General features: G+C 44.1%; 2 long non-coding RNA genes across 2 annotated transcripts; both read left to right on the top strand.

The window, feature by feature from the left end:
- Positions 1-4,769: 4,769 nt before the first annotated feature.
- On the top strand, positions 4,770-5,730 carry LOC113967477. Its single transcript, XR_003534189.1, has 2 exons — positions 4,770-4,814; positions 5,445-5,730. It is a non-coding gene; the product is annotated as an uncharacterized LOC113967477 (long non-coding RNA).
- Positions 5,731-10,062: 4,332 nt separating this feature from the next.
- Positions 10,063-15,672, top strand: LOC113967479. Its single transcript, XR_003534191.1, has 3 exons — positions 10,063-10,132; positions 13,858-13,909; positions 15,550-15,672. It is a non-coding gene; the product is annotated as an uncharacterized LOC113967479 (long non-coding RNA).
- Positions 15,673-18,478: the final 2,806 nt, after the last annotated feature.

Raw genomic sequence — 18,478 nt, forward strand, 5'->3', positions numbered from 1 at the left:
AGTTAGTTATTATGTAGGACAAATAATAATTTGTTATGTAAGGCTATAACAACTTTAAAATTGACTGGTGAGTCATCTCACGTAAAACTCTGTTGAGGACCACAACTTAGTTTTTGATCTGGCGGCTGGTTGATTTCTGAAGTTATATTTTTCTCAGTTGTTTGACTTGGAAAGCTAACCTTACCTTTCTTTATTATTAGTGGCTACATTGACCTGTTTTTATTTCATCTCTAGAGAGTTATTTTTTGTAGTAAGGAGGCTGTAATCCCTGACAGGGATTATCTGGCAAACTATAAGCATCTGCTCTCAGTTTGTTTCCTCAGCAGACAGGGCTGATTAAATAAACCTTGTGACTATAAAGGTGTGCTGGTTATTGGAAGGAAGAGCTGTAAACATTAGTGCAGATGGTCTAATGAGTTTGAAGTTTGAGAATAAATTTGGCAAACAGTTCAGTTTCGTTGTTCCATAACACTGAATTGATTCCTTGTATATAAACAAAATAATTTCTTCCCCTATATAGGAAGGGATAGAGAAAATGCAGTGATAGCGTTGGCTTCTCTGCTTCCCATGGTAACAGATGGTTTTTGCTGTCCATGCCCAAGTTGCAGATCCCATGAACTGAGGGTTTTTTGAATGTGAATGTGGTGAACAAGAAGGTTGGAAGTCCCCAGAGGCCTAAAACCTGAAAACAGAGCTATTGTGAGTAATATGTCTAAATTTGGTCTCATGTTGTCCACACTCAAGCACACAGCAAAACCTCAGGTGATTCAGCCCAGAAGCAGACCACACATACAGAGCTGTGATACATCAACCGTTTAGATAGAGAAATGTTAAAAAAATCTCCTCATCCATATACTCTCTGAGACATTTTCCAGTGTAGGATTCTGCTCAAAAGTGCTAGACCCTCCGACTGAAATCAAAGCTTAATTGCTCAATTCTGGTTTCAAGTTGTTGACAGTTAATCATTTAATGGCCTGGCCAAGAGATGTCATCATGTGCCACTTGGTGGGCATGTGTCTGCATTATTTACAAGGTTCACACATTTTCAACAGATGAGAGCATTGTATCCCTCTTTTATGTCACGGTACAATGACACTGTTGACACATTTATAGCTATTAAGCTCTTGGGGGTAGGTGAAGTTACAGAGCCATTCAACAGTCCACTTTTATTCAGCAAACCAGAGAAGGGAAGATTCAATTTTCAAACTTGCTGATGCAGAACATGCTGCATGTGCATGTGACCTGCACATGCAGGTGACCTGTAAGGGTACAAACACACAAATAGTGATGTGGTCAGATTGGTGCTGCTAATGAACAGGATGGCATTAGGTGCTGGCAGGGCATCATGCTCAGTAGGAGTGCTGTCTGCACCAATTTTCAGAGGAAGAAAAGTGGTTAATGTAGTCCAGTGTTGCTAAGGTGAAATAACAGAAGTAAAAATCATAGAATCATAGAGTGGTCTGGCTTGGAAGAGACCTTAAAGATCATCTGCACCCTCAAGGAGTTTGCAGGTAAGCTGAACAGTGGATTTAACACAACAGAAGGAAAGGATGCCATTCAGGGGGACCTGGACAAGCTTGAGAAGTGGGCCCATGCAAACCCCATGAAGTCCAACAAGTCCAAGGTGCTGCACCTGGGGCAGTCCCAATTTAGACATGAGCCAACAGTGCTCGCTCATAGCCCAGAAAGCCAACTGCATCCTGGGCTACATCGAATGAAGTGTGACCAGCAGGTCAAGGGAGGTGATTCTGCTCCTCTACTCTGCTCTTGTGAGACCCTGCCTGGAGTACTGTGTCCAGGTCTGGAGTTCTTAGCATAAAAAAGACATGGACCTGCTGGGGCAGGTCCAGGGGAGGGCCATGAAGGTGATCAGAGGGCTGGAGCAGAGGAAAAGCTGAGAGAGCTGGGGTCGTTCAGCCTGGAGAAAAGGCTCTAGGGAGAACTCATTGTGGCCTTCCAGTATTTAAAGGAGGCTTAAAAAAAGAGAGAGCAACTATTTACATGGGCATGTAGTGATAGGACAAGGAGGGGGGATGGTTTTAAACACCGCATCTCTCTGCCAGGTGGCTCTCACACTCCCTTCTGAGGCAGGGACACTGAGGAAGAAAAAAAGGTAAGTAAAACAGCAAAGCAAGAGATGGAAGGGATCACTGCCCTGATCTCAGAGGTGTACTCAAGGGAAGAGCTTGGGAAAACCTGCCTTTTCTCAAAGTGCTGGTTATACATTTAAGAACTGGTGTATAGTTGTGATTATGCGCCTGTGTTCGTGCTCATGGACAGAAGTGGTTATAATCCAGTTCCCTGGTTTTCTCCCTTCTCTGCCACATGAGCATCTTCATCACTGTGCTTCAGAACTGTGCTACCTCTGCAGATTGGTGGGATGATGTGAAGTCACAAGACTCAATGTGAGAGAAGGGGCTATAGCCATGTATTATGGGAGACAGCTGAACCTCAGGCCCCCTAGGCCTTGTGACTACTCTACCTGTTGGAATCTGTCAGAAAACAAGGCACTTGTTGTATTTAGAAACCTTCAGGAATAGAGAGCAGCTAAACAGGGGTTTGCTGATCCAAACATGTGCGCTTCATTCTGACAATGCACCATTCATCACCTATGTCTTTTCAAGATCTCCATCCTTCTGCCCAATATTAAAGAGCGAGAGAAGAATATTTATGAGTAAACTGCAGGCATAAGCGTACTGAAAGATTGTGAAATTATAGACGTCAGAATAACAAACAAAATCACTTGACACGTCACGCCCTCTGAGTTAGGGATAAAGCAGTTACCTAAGTGATTCCTTTCCCACCAATGCAAGAACAACATTAATCATGTCTAACCATACAAATTTAGCTTGTATAGATACATTCTGGCTCCTCTCCAGTTACTGAAAAGCTTAACTATATTATAGCCCCATTTTGATTATCTGTTGCTTGGGGAATCAGCTTCAGGCTTCCTGAAGGTACAAAAGAAGCGTGAACAAACACTGGCAGGCACTGGCAGGCACCATCTTTATTCTGAAAGCACTTTAAGAACCATGATGGAGATCTCCATCTCTATTGGATGTATCCTTTCTCCTGGAGCAGGTGTCTTCTCCAGCTGCTGCCTCTGCTCCAGACAGCTCTGTGCTAATCCTGGGGTGAGGAGATGGTATCATTTCTGACAAGTCCACAACAAAAGCCATTGACTTGGGAAGAAGAGTCCCTGCTTGTGTGCTTGCAGGAGGGGCAGTAAGCTGTTAGAGACCCATGTTTATGGAAGTAGGCATAGGTTTTGGTAGGCAGTGTGGCATTAAAGGAGTTAATAATAATCAAGGCAAAGATTAATATCTAATCATAGCAACTCCAGGCAGTTTAATTTGCTTCTCTTGGCCTAGTGACAGAGTGAAACTGCCAGCTGGAGCTGTGTGAAGCCTGCTCCACCCAAATTGGAGTGGTTTCAGCCAGAAAGCACCTTTCAATCTGCCCATCCTGCCTTCCCACATGCACAGAAAGCAGAAATCATGTACAGGTCTCCAGCTCCTCATTTCCAACTCCTAAGCTCCTCTGCACTGAGGGAATTACCCATGATTTTATCCTTGGTGGAAGTTGACATCTCCTCAAATTTGCTAGGCACGTTCACAGCTGAAGAAAAGGTAAAGTGGCTCAATGACTTGAGATTAGTCTCTGCCTCCTTTTGTTGGAGCCATACTCACAGCACACTGCCTCGCCCCATACAGGAAGGAGAACAGGATCAAAGCGATTAATACAAAGAGTTGCAACTCTGGACTGAAATACTGTTTCCTCATCTCACTTTTCTGTCAGCTACACTCCAGGGCCCTAACTCTGGAGTTAGACTACACTCAGGAAAGGAACAGGGTAGCCTGGATTTGGCACTGGGGATTAATTTTGTACCCGCACATCTCTTTGGAAAAGACTTAGAGAAATGTATTCACTATAGCAGCTTTCTTTCAAAGGGAATTCGCTATCACCCCTCCACACTGCCTAGGTTGTAATAAAGGAGCTGATCTACACCATACCACAGCAGTGGTAAAAGTAGGAAGGTACCTGTATGTTGCATTAGCAGCAACAACAGTGGTTGAACCCACAGGGGAAATTCCAGTAGACTGCATGAAGCCACCCAGAGTGGAATTTGGCAAAAAAACTAGATTATTTCCTTTGCCTTAAAATGGTGACCCTAAGGGCTTACATGATAATATGTAATTTTATCCCTAATATGGTTAAATCAGTCATTCACCAAATTAATTTGAATTACTTTTCCCCATGCAAGGCTTTGTCTACTTTAGGACAGTGTCCTTGCCAGACTTAATTCTAATGATTCTGTTTGTTAGAGAAATAATTACTTCAGGTTCCCAGCTCAGAGTCCTCGACATTATTTCTCATGCAAAAACTCAAAGAATATTTATGAGCAAATTGCAGGTATAAATATACTGAAGGGTTGTGAACTTATGTGATACTGGCAAGCCCATCGCAGTGAGGCACTCAGGTGGTGAGCTGCTTTTTGAAGGTGTCACAGACTGCAGCAAGTGCCACTTTCACCTTTTGCTGAAATAGTTACTCAATTCTGACTGACACCATGGGGAAATTTGCCATGCAAAATGACATGCTTTTTTTGGTGTGAGATCATAGAAACATAGAGTGGTGTGGGTTGGAAGGGATCTGAATGATCATCTAGTTCCAACCCCCCCATCATAGGTAGGGACACCTTCCACCAGACCAGGTTGCTTAGAGCCCCATCCAACCTGGCCTTGAACACTTCCAGGGATGGGGCATCCACAGCTTCTCTAGACAACCTGTGCCAGTGCCTCATCACCCTCACAGTAAAGAATTTCTTCCTTATATCTAATCTAAACCTACCCTCTTTCAGTTTGAAGCCATTCCCCCTTGTCCTGTCACTACAGGCCCTTGTAAAAAGTCTCTCTCCAGCTCTCTTGTAGGTCCCCTTTAGGTACCGGAAAGCTGCTACAAGGTCTCTCCAGAGCCTTCTCTTTCTTCTCCAGGCTGAACAACTCTAACTCTCTCACCCTGTCATCATAGGAAAGGGGCTTCAGCCCTCTGATCGTCTTTGTGGCCCTTGTCTGAACTCACTTCAACAGGTCCATGCCCTTCTTATGTTGGGGATCCCAGAGCTGAATGCAGTACTCCAAGTGGGGTCTCATGAGAGCAGAGTAAAGGGACAGAATCACCTCCCTTGACCTGCTGGCCATGCTGCTTTTGCAGTGATTGGCTTTCTGGACTGCAAGTGCATGTTGCCAGGTCACATCAAGCTTTTCATCCTCCCACACCCCCACGTCCTCCTCAGGGCTGCTCTTAATCCATTCTTCCCCCATCATGTACTTGTTCTTGGGATTGCCCTGAGCCATGTGTGGGACCTTGCACTTGGTGTTGTTGAACATCAAGCCTGTAAGGTACCTCTGGAATTATGTTGTTTCATGCCTGTTTCTTTTTAGGTGATAAAGACATGGTGCTTCTTTTAAAAGACCAAGATCCCAGGGACTAAAAAAATCAGGAGTGACTGCACAGAAAAATTAGAAAATCATAGTGTCATTAAGGTTGGAAAAAACCTCTAAGATCACTGAGTACAACCCAGCACTGACAAGTCCACCACTCAACCATGTCTCTAAGCACCACATCTACCCATTTTTTGAACACTTCCAGAGACAGTGACTGCAGCACTTCCCTGTGTAGCCGGTTCCAACGCTTGACTACCCTTTCAATGAAGAAATTTTTCCTAAATGCCTGAGCTGACCAGGTGTCTTCGAGACTAAACCATGCCATAATGTAGAGGTGGCAAATTTTGTTCTGTCCCAAGACCAACAAGAGTCTGACTGTTGCCTTTGGCCAGTGTCATGACAGTCAGCAAACCTTTACTTTCAGACACAAGAGAGCTGCAGTGCAGAAAGGAAGGCTGGCCTGGGAAAGGGCTTGTGAGAAAATGCTGCAGTGGCCCCGGGAAAGAAGCACAGTAGAAGGAGAGGGAGAAGGGGAGAGCGAGAGGGAAGAAGGGAGGGGAAGAGGAGAGGGAGGGGGAGTGTCTGCGTACCTCTGCCACGAGGACGAAGCAGCACTTTACTACAAGCAGCCAGTGTAGAGTGAAACTGCTTCCCCAGGTGCTGCTGCACGCCCACCGGGATTCCCCACCTCTTCCCACCGGGACTGTCTCCCAATCCCGCGCGCCCCCTGGCGGCGCCCGGCGGCGCAGGAGCCGCGGGGGCGGAGCGGAACCGGCACCGGCGCCGGGCCCGGCGCTCCCCGAGGCCCGCAGGGATGGGCAGGGCGGGGTAGGGATGGGCCGCGATGGGCAGGGCTGGGCCTCGCCGGGCGGGCGAGTCTGAGACGCAAGGGAAAGGCAGAACAAAGGCTGACAGATACCTTTCCGCTTTGGGCAATCGGTCCTTTGAGAACTCGTCCCGGGCTAGGGCTTTCCCACGGCCGTAGGGGAGCGGGCAGAGTTTTTCGCTTCTCTGTGAGGTGTTAAACGGCACGAGGAGACCGGCCGGGAGGCCCCTGCCGCAGAGCCAACCCGCAGGTCCTGTGGCCGGGGGAAAGGAGCTCCCTTGCCTGCGGCACGATGGGCGTGGGCGGAGCCGCCCTCCTAGCATCCACAGGGCTCCTGGGCGACTGCCGGCAAGCCCAGCTTCACCTTCTTCATCTGCCTAAAAGAAGGAATTAGCAGCAGCGAGGCAACACCTTAGGTTGCCTTCTTGCCTCATGCAGCTTGGAAACTGCCTTTTCTGATTGCCACACACCACTTATATGAAACCTGGGACAGGCTCCCAGAAATACCTTGGATTTAAATCTAGGTCTTCCCCAGATGGGGACAGACAGATGGATTGGTGACCTCTGCCTAAGATGAGGAAGATGTCGTAGGCTGGCTGCATGGGAAGAGTTCCACCTGATCGAAGAAAACCCAGCAAGCCCACTGCAGCTGAACCTTGTCCTCAGAGGAGCGGTGGGCTATGACCCCTCCTGCTGCTTTGCAGCATATCTTTTTTCGGGTGCTGAGCACACATACACACACACACACACATCTGTGGAGTCAGCTCCCAGCCAGCCCTATAATACTCCAAAGCTCGGTGACACCAAATAGCACAAAAATAAAAGAATTCATCAGGAAGGCCCTGAACCCTTCCTTCTTACTGGAAATCCTGATACAAAGATCATACTGTATCAATATTACATTCTTAGTAGGATGTTCTCAGCTCAGCGTGATTTGTAACTATTTCTTCACTGGTTTGCTTTTTCTTAGTCATCTATTTTGCCTAAAAGTTTTGTAAGCAGATTATGCACAACTTTGTGAGTATACAGTGATAACCTAGTGACTAAAATACACAGAAGATTGCTAGGGCTAATGTGCTACTGGACTGTATTTTGGGATGAAAACTTGTGATGTGTCCCTGTTGGCCTGGCAACTCTCAGTGCCAAGGGAACTTAGCAGCCTCCATTAGACCTTGGAACAGGCTGATTCTTGGTCTTATTGAGCCATTTTGATTCTCTACTTTATTTCTTAGGGATTTATACTGCTTCAAATTGCCACTTGTCACTTAAGTCCTCTTGTTAGGAGTTAATCTTGCCTGAACACCTTTACTCCTGTCTTTGCTTTTACTTATCTTATGTGGTACAACTTTATCTTCAGTATCCCCCACAGCTTATTTACCCCACAGCTCCTCACTAAAGTTGCACCAAGGTCATGCAAGCTTGCCTTGCAAACTTGGGCCTTGGCTTGCAGGCAGCTGAATCCCTGGGCTGTGAGGTTATAGGGGGCAGAAGCATGCCTGGCCTGTGAGTGTGTGAGCTCAAACGAGGAGCTCAGGAGGACCAGCCCACTGCAGGAATAATATTCACACTCAGTCACAAAGCCTAACAGTGAAATAAAGTGATTCCAGTTCTCCTATGTTAATAACATGTGCCTGAAAGGGCTTGCCTTCATGATGTGGCTGTCACCTGCTAAAAAAGGATTTGACTCATTTGAATGCATTTCGTACTAAAATGCTGATTTGTTTCTGTCGACAGATTGCCACACAAAGTAGAGCAAGCTCCGTTGGTATGAGAATACAAACATAGATGCTAAAGGTTATACTGTTTAATTTTATTATTGACACTTTATTGGCTGTAATGCATGTTCCTGGTTAAAGCAAACAGCATTAAGAGACGTAGCTGGGAGTCTTGCCTCCTTTCACACATAGCTACAGCTATATGGGGCCCCTAAATAGCTCATACAGCACATAGGCAATGTCTAACTGGGGGACCTATGGATGGGCCTAAGTGATCAAAACATCCTTTTCTTTTCTTCTGCTGCAATAAACCCGTTTCCCGCATTTCCATCCTCTGCATGGTCCATGGGTGAATGTTTCCTGAGTGCAGGGGAGAGTGATTGGTGTGTGTGGTTGGTACCTGTCCCACATCAGGGACCAGCTGACATCCTCTTGGAAGGTGAAGTGATAAGATGTGGAAAACTAGTTGAATTTTATTACCTTGTGTTAGTAATTTAACAGGAATTAGAAGCTGCTACTCAGACTTACCAGCAAGCTTTTCTAGTATTCAGCTGGTGATATGAATTAGATTATTGTTAGACATTTCTGCAGTTTCTACTGCAATTCCTTTTTATTATTTCATTATTTGATTATTAGCTACATTGTAAGTATTCCCACACAACCTGTTTAGGATGCGTGAAGCAAGTGATATGAAATAAAACTGTTACATATTTGTGTTCTGTTACATATTTCTGTTTTCATGCATTTCTTTAAGACTCCTGAATCAGCTTTTCTCTGAAATGCTAATGGAAATGCTAAAATAGCCTGGGACTTTTTTTAGAAAATAAGTAACAAAATATTTTATTTAGGAAATGTGCTAGTTATGTGTAAAAGGAAAGGATAAAAAGTACACCAAGATGTTAAGTGTTTAAGGTATGGGATTTTTATAGATATGTAATCACATAAACACTGAATTAATGCAAGGAGCAATAGAACTGTTGCCATTTCTGTCAGGTATTACCCCATCTAGTAGCGCTGAGTGCTCAGTGCCCAGACCTTACCGTGGCTCCTTTTTAGAAAGCCTACCAATAGCAACAAGTTGAGATGGCCAAGTAACTAAGAGGACCAAGACCTCAAGGGTAATTCTATGTGATGTACAAGGAGGAAGGGAATTTTCTTACTTGTGCACCCTCGTTCTCTTGGTCTCTTGTCAGCACTGTTCTCTTTTGAAAACTAAACAAAAATTAACCACTAGATGGCTGTATTCAGTAACAAAAGGCTGCACATATCTCCTTTTTCTGCTATAACCTGTATTAAAGATGCAGTATTATTTTTATAAGTTCAATTAGCGTTTTCATGGTCAAATTTATGTGGACAGGCCAAAGAGGCAGGACAACCCACCCTGGTAAGGTTATTGGCTATGTTAGCATTCTTGGTTAGTTTGTGTATTAGTAGTTGGGCTACTACCCCAGATAAGAAGGAATGTAGGATGCAGTGCCATGCAGAGTTTTGTGTCATAGCTATTCACAAAACCAGCTTGAGCAGGACAGCTTGGTCAGCATGGATCCTGAACATGTAGGTCCTGAGCTGTCCTCTAGTGCTAGACAGAGCCTACTTCTAACAGAGGCCAAGGATGATATTTCCTGCCAGGACCATGGGGAGACACCCCTGATTCAGTCTGAGATGCCGCTAGAAGTCCCAGATATGGGGCCCTGGTCAGTCGATGGCTGTGCCAGCCATACTTCTGGGTGGCAGAGGAAGGGTAAGGCAAAAGTAGGACACCTCTGCCGCTTCCCACAAAGGAGAAGTCCTTGGATGCCAAAAGAAAGCTATGGTGGTTAATCTTGGCTAACAGCCTAATGCCCACCCAGCTGCTCACTCCCTCCTCGCTGTCCTCCTTCTCTTGTAGGACACAGGGAGAAAAGAGGATGAGAAAGATCATAGGCCAGGATAAAGACAGGGACATTGCTTGCCAATTGCTGTTATGGGCAACACAGGCTCCTTGGGGGAAATCAGTGCAATTTATTGCCAATTAAAATAGATTTGGGAAAAGAAGAACATTAAAGCAACACCCTTCCTTCCCACTTTTCCAGGTTCAACCTAATTCCTTCAATCCAGACTCTTCTACCCACTCCAAGTGGTACAGGGTGGCATGGGTGGATATGGTGAGTATGTAGTGATTTCTCTCTGCTAATCCTTCCTCCTCACACTTTCTCTGCTCCACTGTGAATTGCCCATGAACTGCAGTTGCTGTTAGGAAAAATCTGCTTTGATGTGGGCTTTCTACAATCTGAAGTCCTTCAGGAATATTCATCTGCTCCAATGTGGGTCCCTCATGGGCTGCTGGCCAGCTGCATGGCCTCCCATATGGAGCATCTCTTCCTCCTTTCTCTGACCTTGATGTTCCCTCTGCTGCTTTTCCCTCAGTCTCTCCTCCCACTAGAAATCATGGAAAAGAAATACCTAGCGTGTCTACTTGGCTTTGAGTGTTCTTTGAATTATCAATTTTGAAGGGCCTGCCCTTGGGTGCACTGGAAAGGGCTTCTGGCATTTCTACTGCCATGGGAACAGCCTGGGCACATCAGGACTTTCTTCAATGCCTCTGAGTGGGTGTGCAGAAATGCTAATCTGCCAGCCCTAGGCCCTTATGAAAGCCTGGCAAAGTCATGACACACAGAGCCGGAGCTCCAAGCATCATGCCAACAGGAGCTAGCTGTGGAGCTTGTAGGAAGCATGGTCCAGGCCAATGGGAAGGTTCTCTGCAGCTGCTGCTTGACCATTACTTGCTGGTGATGGTCCTGAGTTGATGGGGTGTTCGTCCATCATTGCCAACAGAGCAAGGAAGCTGTTGGACATGGCATCTGTTAGAGAGGCCCCATTGATTAGCTGATAGCTAAGAGGTGCCTTTTTTTGTCTCTCATGGGATCCACTGTCTGTATGCTTTTAGCAGACAGTGACCAAGAATACTTTTTACTCATGGCTCTACAGTGCTAAAGTTAGACTTGTGTCCTGAATCCTAGGTCAAAGATGGTTGTCCATGTTTTTCTATTGCACTTCTGTGGACGGAAAAAATTTTTTTCTATTTTATCTCAGTAATCCCATGTTGATCATTGTCAACTTTACCCATCTGTCATGTATTAAAGGGTGACTGGCTTGCATCTTTTGCTATCTCTAATCCTAGATTCGCAGCCCTAGTCATAAAATGTCAGGCAAGCCTCATGAAGGTCTACCTGTATAGAAGCGCTGTAGATCTGGCTGTTTCTTTGCTTCGTGTTCCTCAATTTTGTATGCTACAATGACAGAAAAGGCAGCTGTGGGTAAGGCCACTTGTCTGAGCGGGACTTGAAGACCCACAGGATGCATCTGATAAAGACATTATGGAGTTCATTAGTGTGATGGAGGGGTCTTGTCAAAGCTGCCAAAACAATTTATACATTGGGTATTATTTGAGACCAGATCTCAAGTGGACACTGAGGCAAAGAAGGGAAAGGCCTGCAATGTGGATGTAGTTGGTGCATCCATACTAGCTCCTGTGAAATTTGGGAATGTAGTATTATTTCACTGGCCATGTCTTCATTGCTGTTGAAACACTTCTTCCCCAAAATTGACCATGGCTTGTCTCACCTCATGTCAAATCAAGGTTAAAATAGCTTAGGAGTGCTTCCAAAAACTTCTCAACAGCATACCTATGACTCATGCTTAGAGATTCGCAGCAAGCTTTTGTTCTTGGAGAAAAGAAACAAAATAGTTCTGTCAACAGCAAAGTTATTGCTGTGGTCAGTTAGGCTTACAGTGGAAGTCATTAGCAAGAGATCTCTGGCCACTGCAACCTGGAAAGTAAAACTTTAATCCAGTTATGTTGTCTGTACTTAGCAAGAACATAAAATGCCTGCAACAAAACTTGAAATGATGCAATGATTTCAGTCAATCAGGCAGATAGAAAGTTAAGACTGATGAAAATGAAATTGTGTGCCTACTGTATAGGTGAGCTGCCTACAGGTGAGTTATTTCAATGGTTCCCAGTGGCTTGGCAGCATGTCCACACTGCTTTGAGCCAATCACAAGCACAGCAAGGGGCACAGCACCCCAGGGCAGAGAAGGTGACTGTCAGGTCATGCCTCCTAGACCAGGTCATAAATTACAACAGTCCTGTTCAACTGTAACACACTCCCGGCATAATAACAACACAATGTCCCTGGACAGTAGAGTGAGGATAAAACCCCCAATATGCTACTTGACTGCAACAAAGTGCTGCCATCTACCATCCTCTGAAATTTTTCTCATCTGCCATTTCATTTGTCAAGAACTAACAGAAAATACGTTCCTCTCTTTTAAGTGCTTCTCTGGCTCCTCACATCTACTGTGTGTGTGTGTGAAAGCAGAGGTGCCAATGTCTTAGCCAATGAGGATTTCTATGCCCTGTAACATCCATTTTTACTCTTTTACAAGGTGACGTATGCATGGATATACATACTTAGCTTTAGTCTGCCATATTTGAAAATGTTGATCCATTCCATAAAGGAAGTATAACACTCATAGAGTAAGAAATATTGTGTATTAAACATTGGCTTGTTTCTATTACCATTTAGAAATCAAATTCTTTTAAAAAGCATTTCTGGCCAGGCAACTAAATTACCTGTTTTAAGGATTTTTTTTTTCCTTGAAAACCAGCTTTTTAATTTCTACATAGATTAGAAAAAGAAGAGTAATTATTATTATGTTTTTAATAGAAAGGCTTTAACAGTTTCTTGCACATTTAAAATGTGAAATTTTGGGATTCATCTTAAGAGAGGAGCCAAAGTTCAAGGCAGTTCTGCCTGAGCTGAAGCGATGCTGTGTCCCAATTGCCAAGCATTATAATGAGTGCCCAGTGATAGGAAAGCTTTGCTTCTGTATCTGTGTCTGATAAAATCTTTTAAATAGATTCCTATTTCTTTACATAAAACAGTGAAATGTAAGCAGTCAATAAAGCCCTGGGTTAACCACTGGGGTTTTCTGGAAGAATATTGTGGCACCAAAAATTTTTCTGCCCAGCAAGGCTGACTTCCTGGTTACTGTCACTCATGGGGATTCCAATATGCTCTGCTGCGGTTAAGAAGAAACAGTGATGGAGAATGGCAGACAGGTCAGGCAGCAGCTACTGAAATAACCTACCCACAAGGAGGGGTTGGTGTATCTTGTTGACTATGACAATCGTCTCCAAAATCTTGTTGCGAATTCTGAGCTGAAAATTTTTCCCTGTTCCAGCAGTGAGATTTGAATTTAGATTATTAGCCACAATATTAAAAATAAAACTACTATGGTCAGCTGAAAGTGTCTGAGATGCGATTTATATGAGGCTGAAGTGGTTTCATCAACATTTTACCTTCATCTTAGTCTTTTAGTAAAAGGAAAGCTCTTTCTCGAGGGTATATAATGTGAAACTGGTAACTACCAATTAACAAAATTTAATTAAAATTGTGCAAAACCCTTTTTAAACATTTTTTATTACTGTCATGCCAATAGAAATTAATATAAATTTCAAAATATGCAAATAAAGAGTTACACAAGCATACTCTAGAGACTTTTCTTATATTGAGTGATGATTTATTTATTAACTTTTTCTCCATTTCTCTCAATTGCTGGTAATTCTTCTGAGTTCTGTTTGTTGTTTCTAATAACAGGACCAGGACTCATGTAAATTTGGAGAAAACACATGGTTTCAGCCTTCTAAAATGGGGAAATGATGGATTTCTTAACAGATCGTAAAGCTAATCTTGCATTCCTGTTTAGTCAGTCCTTGATGAAACTGCCCATTGTGATGCCAAATAGAAAGTGAGTTGTGATTATGAGCCTCTCTTTAGAGCTTGTCAGCTATGAGCCTTGCTCTGTCCATCACCTTTGCTTACAGAAACATTGTACCTTCAAGAGATGATGCTGCATCAGCATTGAGATAGGATTGGGTATGTATATATAATATACATTTATATAGAATATCTCAAACACCTGATCTAGTGTATGAAAATGTTATGCAGAGCAGTGTTACTAGGAATGCTATTAAAAAAACAAAAACTGAAGCACTAAAAGGTTAAATTTATATAGGAAAATTGTGGAAGACTCAAGAACTGCCACACATTCTCCCAAACTCACAAAATTATCTTATTCACAGGTAGACCTCTAGAAAGGATTAATCTAAATGCTAGGTTCAGTGGAAACTGAACTCCAGTGCTTGCTTTCTCCATACAATGAATGCTTACCTTTTCCTTCTTTCTCTATGTGGCTGAAAATACTGCATGTTAAATGTGCTGCAGCAGTGGTACCATGCTCCTCGTACATAATGTTTGTTCTGCATTCTTTTAGCAGCTGTCATTGATGCCTGCCAACAAATGTTTATATGAAGTTATTGTTATTTTGTTAAAAATATGGCACATAACCTCAAGGATGAACACTGACAAAAAAGCAAGTTGTCAGACACTGGTTCAAAAGGCTCAGGACTTCTCATCTGGAACTAAGGGCACCACGAGGTCAAGTACATTTCCTTATTCAACCCCACACAATACCCCTGGCTGCTCTGTATCTGTAGGTTCAAGCATTTTCTATCTTTGATACCATACTGTCCCACCAACAATCAAGGTCTGAAGTGAAGAGGAAGATTTGTTGGAAAGCTTGGGGTGTTAACCCAGGCATAGGCTTACTTCTTGCACTTGAATTTTAAGGGATGGCAATAGAAGGCTTCAAACTGCAAGTAAAGCCATGTCAGTTCTGTATGGTTTTCTCTGAGAGGGTGAAGATGACACCTTCCTCAGAAAAGGATGTCACATTGTAAAAAATGCAGGTAGAGAGGTAGTGTGTGGCAGTGGGATTTTCTAGGGCTTTTATGGAAGAACTGAGGTGTCTTGACAGGCAGCATCTTGCCTGGCTTGTGAGTACGGTAACAGTATTAATAGCTTTTCGGGTAACTTTCAGTCTCAACATTGAAATTTGCATGAAGTTTAAGAAGAAAAGAGATTCCTCTCTGATCTTCTCCTTTTGCAATTCTAATCAATGAATGAGGAGGCATGGGTAAACATGCCTTCCTCTGCTGTGCTGGTAACCCAGCCCTCAGAGTGATGGGTTTGAATCTGAGAACCTCCAAGTGACATCTCTGACTGGGAAAACTGTCACTGACTGACTGCCTCCTTCAAGATGACTACAATGCAGTTCATAAATAAAGTGCTCAGGCAAGTGTGGGTTGTTTACGTGATTCATATAAAGTGCATCTTTTCTGCTTTTAGAAAGAAACACGAGTCAAATCTCAGACAAAGCTCTGAAGGATAAGCTGTAGCCCACATTGCTATATCTTGCTCCTTGCTGTGATATTTGAATATTTTGTGGAACTCTATAATGCATGACTGCTACTGAAGCCTGTGGTGTTTTCCTCTGCCTTCAACAGTCACTGGAAAGACACAGAGAAAATTATTGAAGAGGGAGGAAACATTTACAGATAGTGACTATGTTACTTCTTAAGCCAAAAAAGAAAAAAAAAAGGGGGCAAAAAAAAAGCTAAATGGCAGGAAGTGGTTCTTCAGAGAATAATTCTCCCAAGCTCTTGTGCCATTTTTAGCCTTGATTCCATAAGCAGAGCACAGCAGCTCTCAAAAGACACGTGTGGGCTGCTGGCTCCATGGGGCATGTGCAAGCACACTGCCTGTCGGTCTGAGTGAAGAGGGAGAGAGAGCACCTGCATGCCTCTGGGAAGATGATGCCTCAGAAGAGGTAGATATACATGTCTGTAGAGGATTATAGATGACTAGATTGTTTCTCTTGGAAGTCTAGAAATTTTTTTCATTGCCCATTGAGATAGTATTGTCCCATGCTTTTTTTATGATTACAAGTAAAACCTCATCTTGTGCCAGCGAGACTGCAGTGTGGTGGTTCTGGCTAGCAAGAGGCAAGGTGAAATTGTGCACCCACATCACATTCTCTGAAACAGACAGTCTGACACTGCAGTCAGACGGTGCAAGGGCCAGCCCTGCCTTACCCAGCTCAGGTGGAGCCCCTTCTCTGTGTCCTACGTGGGAGGAGGGGATGGATGCAGCTCACCTGGGGCCGACTGTTCCTGGGACCTTCCCAGAAGATGAGTACATCTTCAGCCTTTTCCGCTGAAAAGAACTTCAGGGAAAAAGTGCGAATAGCTCAGCACAAAGCAAAAGCCTGGATGTGCTCCCAAGCACAGGGTGAATAAAAGATACTCCCAGCTGGGTACGCTGCTAATCACTTGGTGGAAACATTTCTTAATTATGCAGCAGACAGCCTTAAACAACCTCCTAGAACAAAAGCAAACACTTCTCCACGCTTGATGCCACACCCTTAAGGAGGGAGAGAAGCACTGAGAGGTAGCAGAGATGGGCAACCACCATGAAGTGCTGTGGGCTCCCCAGAGCGGCCAGGGTGGGCCGGCATGAATTGTATGCTGGAAAGCCAGGCATTTGGAGCAGATTGGGATGGTGGATGGTCACGGAGCAATGTGCATGTTTGCAGAGGGGAAGATGAAATGCAGCAGGCAAGCAGGCCAGCTGCTGGCCAAGCAGGCAGGAGTAGGCTGTGACAAGAAAGGGGGAGGCAAAAAATGGCTAGTAGAGGAACTGGAAAGAAGAATCTGCCCACAAGGAACTCTTCTTAGCTGTCAGTGTGACAGCACTCTCACTGCACGACAGCAGCTGTGCTGACCACGGGCACTGCCCTGATGCCTGGGCTGGCAGTCTGGTCACAGCCAGCCCTGTCCTGACATAGGCAGGCAGCACCCAGCCTCTGCCATTGGAAAGCATGGACATGGAGACATGGGGACACCTGAACGGATGGGAGACCAAACATACAGCAAAGCTATGGAGATCCCCCAGCCCCTGGAAGATGATGGAGCTGTGAGAACTGAAGGCATCATTTGAGGACATCAGATGAGTGTGCAGGATATGCTGCTCCAGCTAAAGGCCTGCTTCCCATCTAACATCTTCTGGCCACAATTAATTTTGAAATGTATGAAAGTACCTGTGACATTTTGAAAATATATGAGAATATTTTCCTGTTGCTTGTAGAGATGTAGCTGGAGATAAGAGCTATGTTTAAAACAACTCATCATGAACTGAAATAAAGAATAACTGAGGCTTATGTATGAACATTTCCACCTAAGGTACATAGACGTTTTTGAAAAACACCTAGATAAAGTGTCTGAGGAACTAGAACTACTTTCACATGGGAAAGGAAGAGATTGCATGAATCATTATATACTTCCAACTTAGGTTTTACAGTAGTGAGGTTTTAGAGAGGAGAGATACCATCTAAAAGTTGGTCGAAATTGTTTCTAAAACACGCATTTGTGTAAATCCTAGACTTTGAACAAAAAAAACCCTGTGTGACTGAAGTCAGAATAAACCACTTAGTTTAGCAAAATAACTTCACAATCTACCAAGCCCTGTCTTGCGATGACAAACCACATGAAATCTGTGCAGATAAGCCATTACCAGTGGCTAGTTTCCCCTGTGTCTCACTGACAAGAGGTGGGGAGGAGTATGTGTAACTAATACCCAGGGGAAAAGTAGTGAACATCTGTTGAAATAATCCCTCATTACACTCAAGTGGGTATTGATCAAATGAAATTGAATATGCTTTTGTACTAATATTCCTCTGGAGAGGATTCGAGCAGAAGTAGTAGAAAAGCTGTGGTGTGGTCTGGTGGTACAGCACCCTGCCCACCGCTTCATGCCTGGAGGGGCAGAGGAGATGGGACAAGGGGAGGCCCTTGGCTGAGATGAGTCCATGCATTGCACTGCCGGTGGGTGTAGAGGCAGACTTGTCCAGTCTGGGTGAGTATTTAAAAATGAATTTTTTCATTAAGATTTTCACATGGTCTTTGATTAAGCTAGAAACAGGAGGGCAAAAATGATTTGAAGGTTGGGCAAAAATCACTTGCAAGAGAAGTTTCTGAGTGTGGTGTGACTTATCTTTTCCTGTTTCTCACTGTTATTCAGTGAAAAGGTGGCTTTTTAATTGTACTTATCATCTTTATGTGATAGACTTGGTTCTGGTGACAAGATAAATAATGTTGTAAGCAAGACTTCCTTTTCCTGTCACCGGGTTCTTTTGGTTAAGTAACTTACGTTTATTATGGAACAAAACAAGGTACAGTGCAAATATACCCTGTCCTTTTATCCAACCTTTCAGTAATATTCACAGAATCACAGAATCTCAGAATATGATGAGTTGGAAGAGACGCACAAGAATCATTGAGTCCAACTCTCAACCCTACACAGGACCATCCCCAAGAGCCACACTATGTGCCTGAGAGTATCATCCAAGTGCTTCTTGAACTCTGTCAGGCTTGGTGCTATGACCAAGCTTGTTGCTGGGAACCTGTTCCAGTCCCCAGCTACCCTCTGGGTGAAGAACCTTTTTCTAATATCCAACCTAAACCTCTCCTGACACAACTTCAGGCCATTCCTTCGGGTCCTGTTACTAGTCACCACACAGAAGAGAGCAGTGCCTGCCCCTCCTCTTCC

This window comes from Neopelma chrysocephalum, unplaced genomic scaffold (genome assembly GCF_003984885.1).
Source record: "Neopelma chrysocephalum unplaced genomic scaffold, ASM398488v2 Primary Assembly neopelma1_23, whole genome shotgun sequence".
NCBI lineage: Eukaryota > Metazoa > Chordata > Aves > Passeriformes > Pipridae > Neopelma > Neopelma chrysocephalum.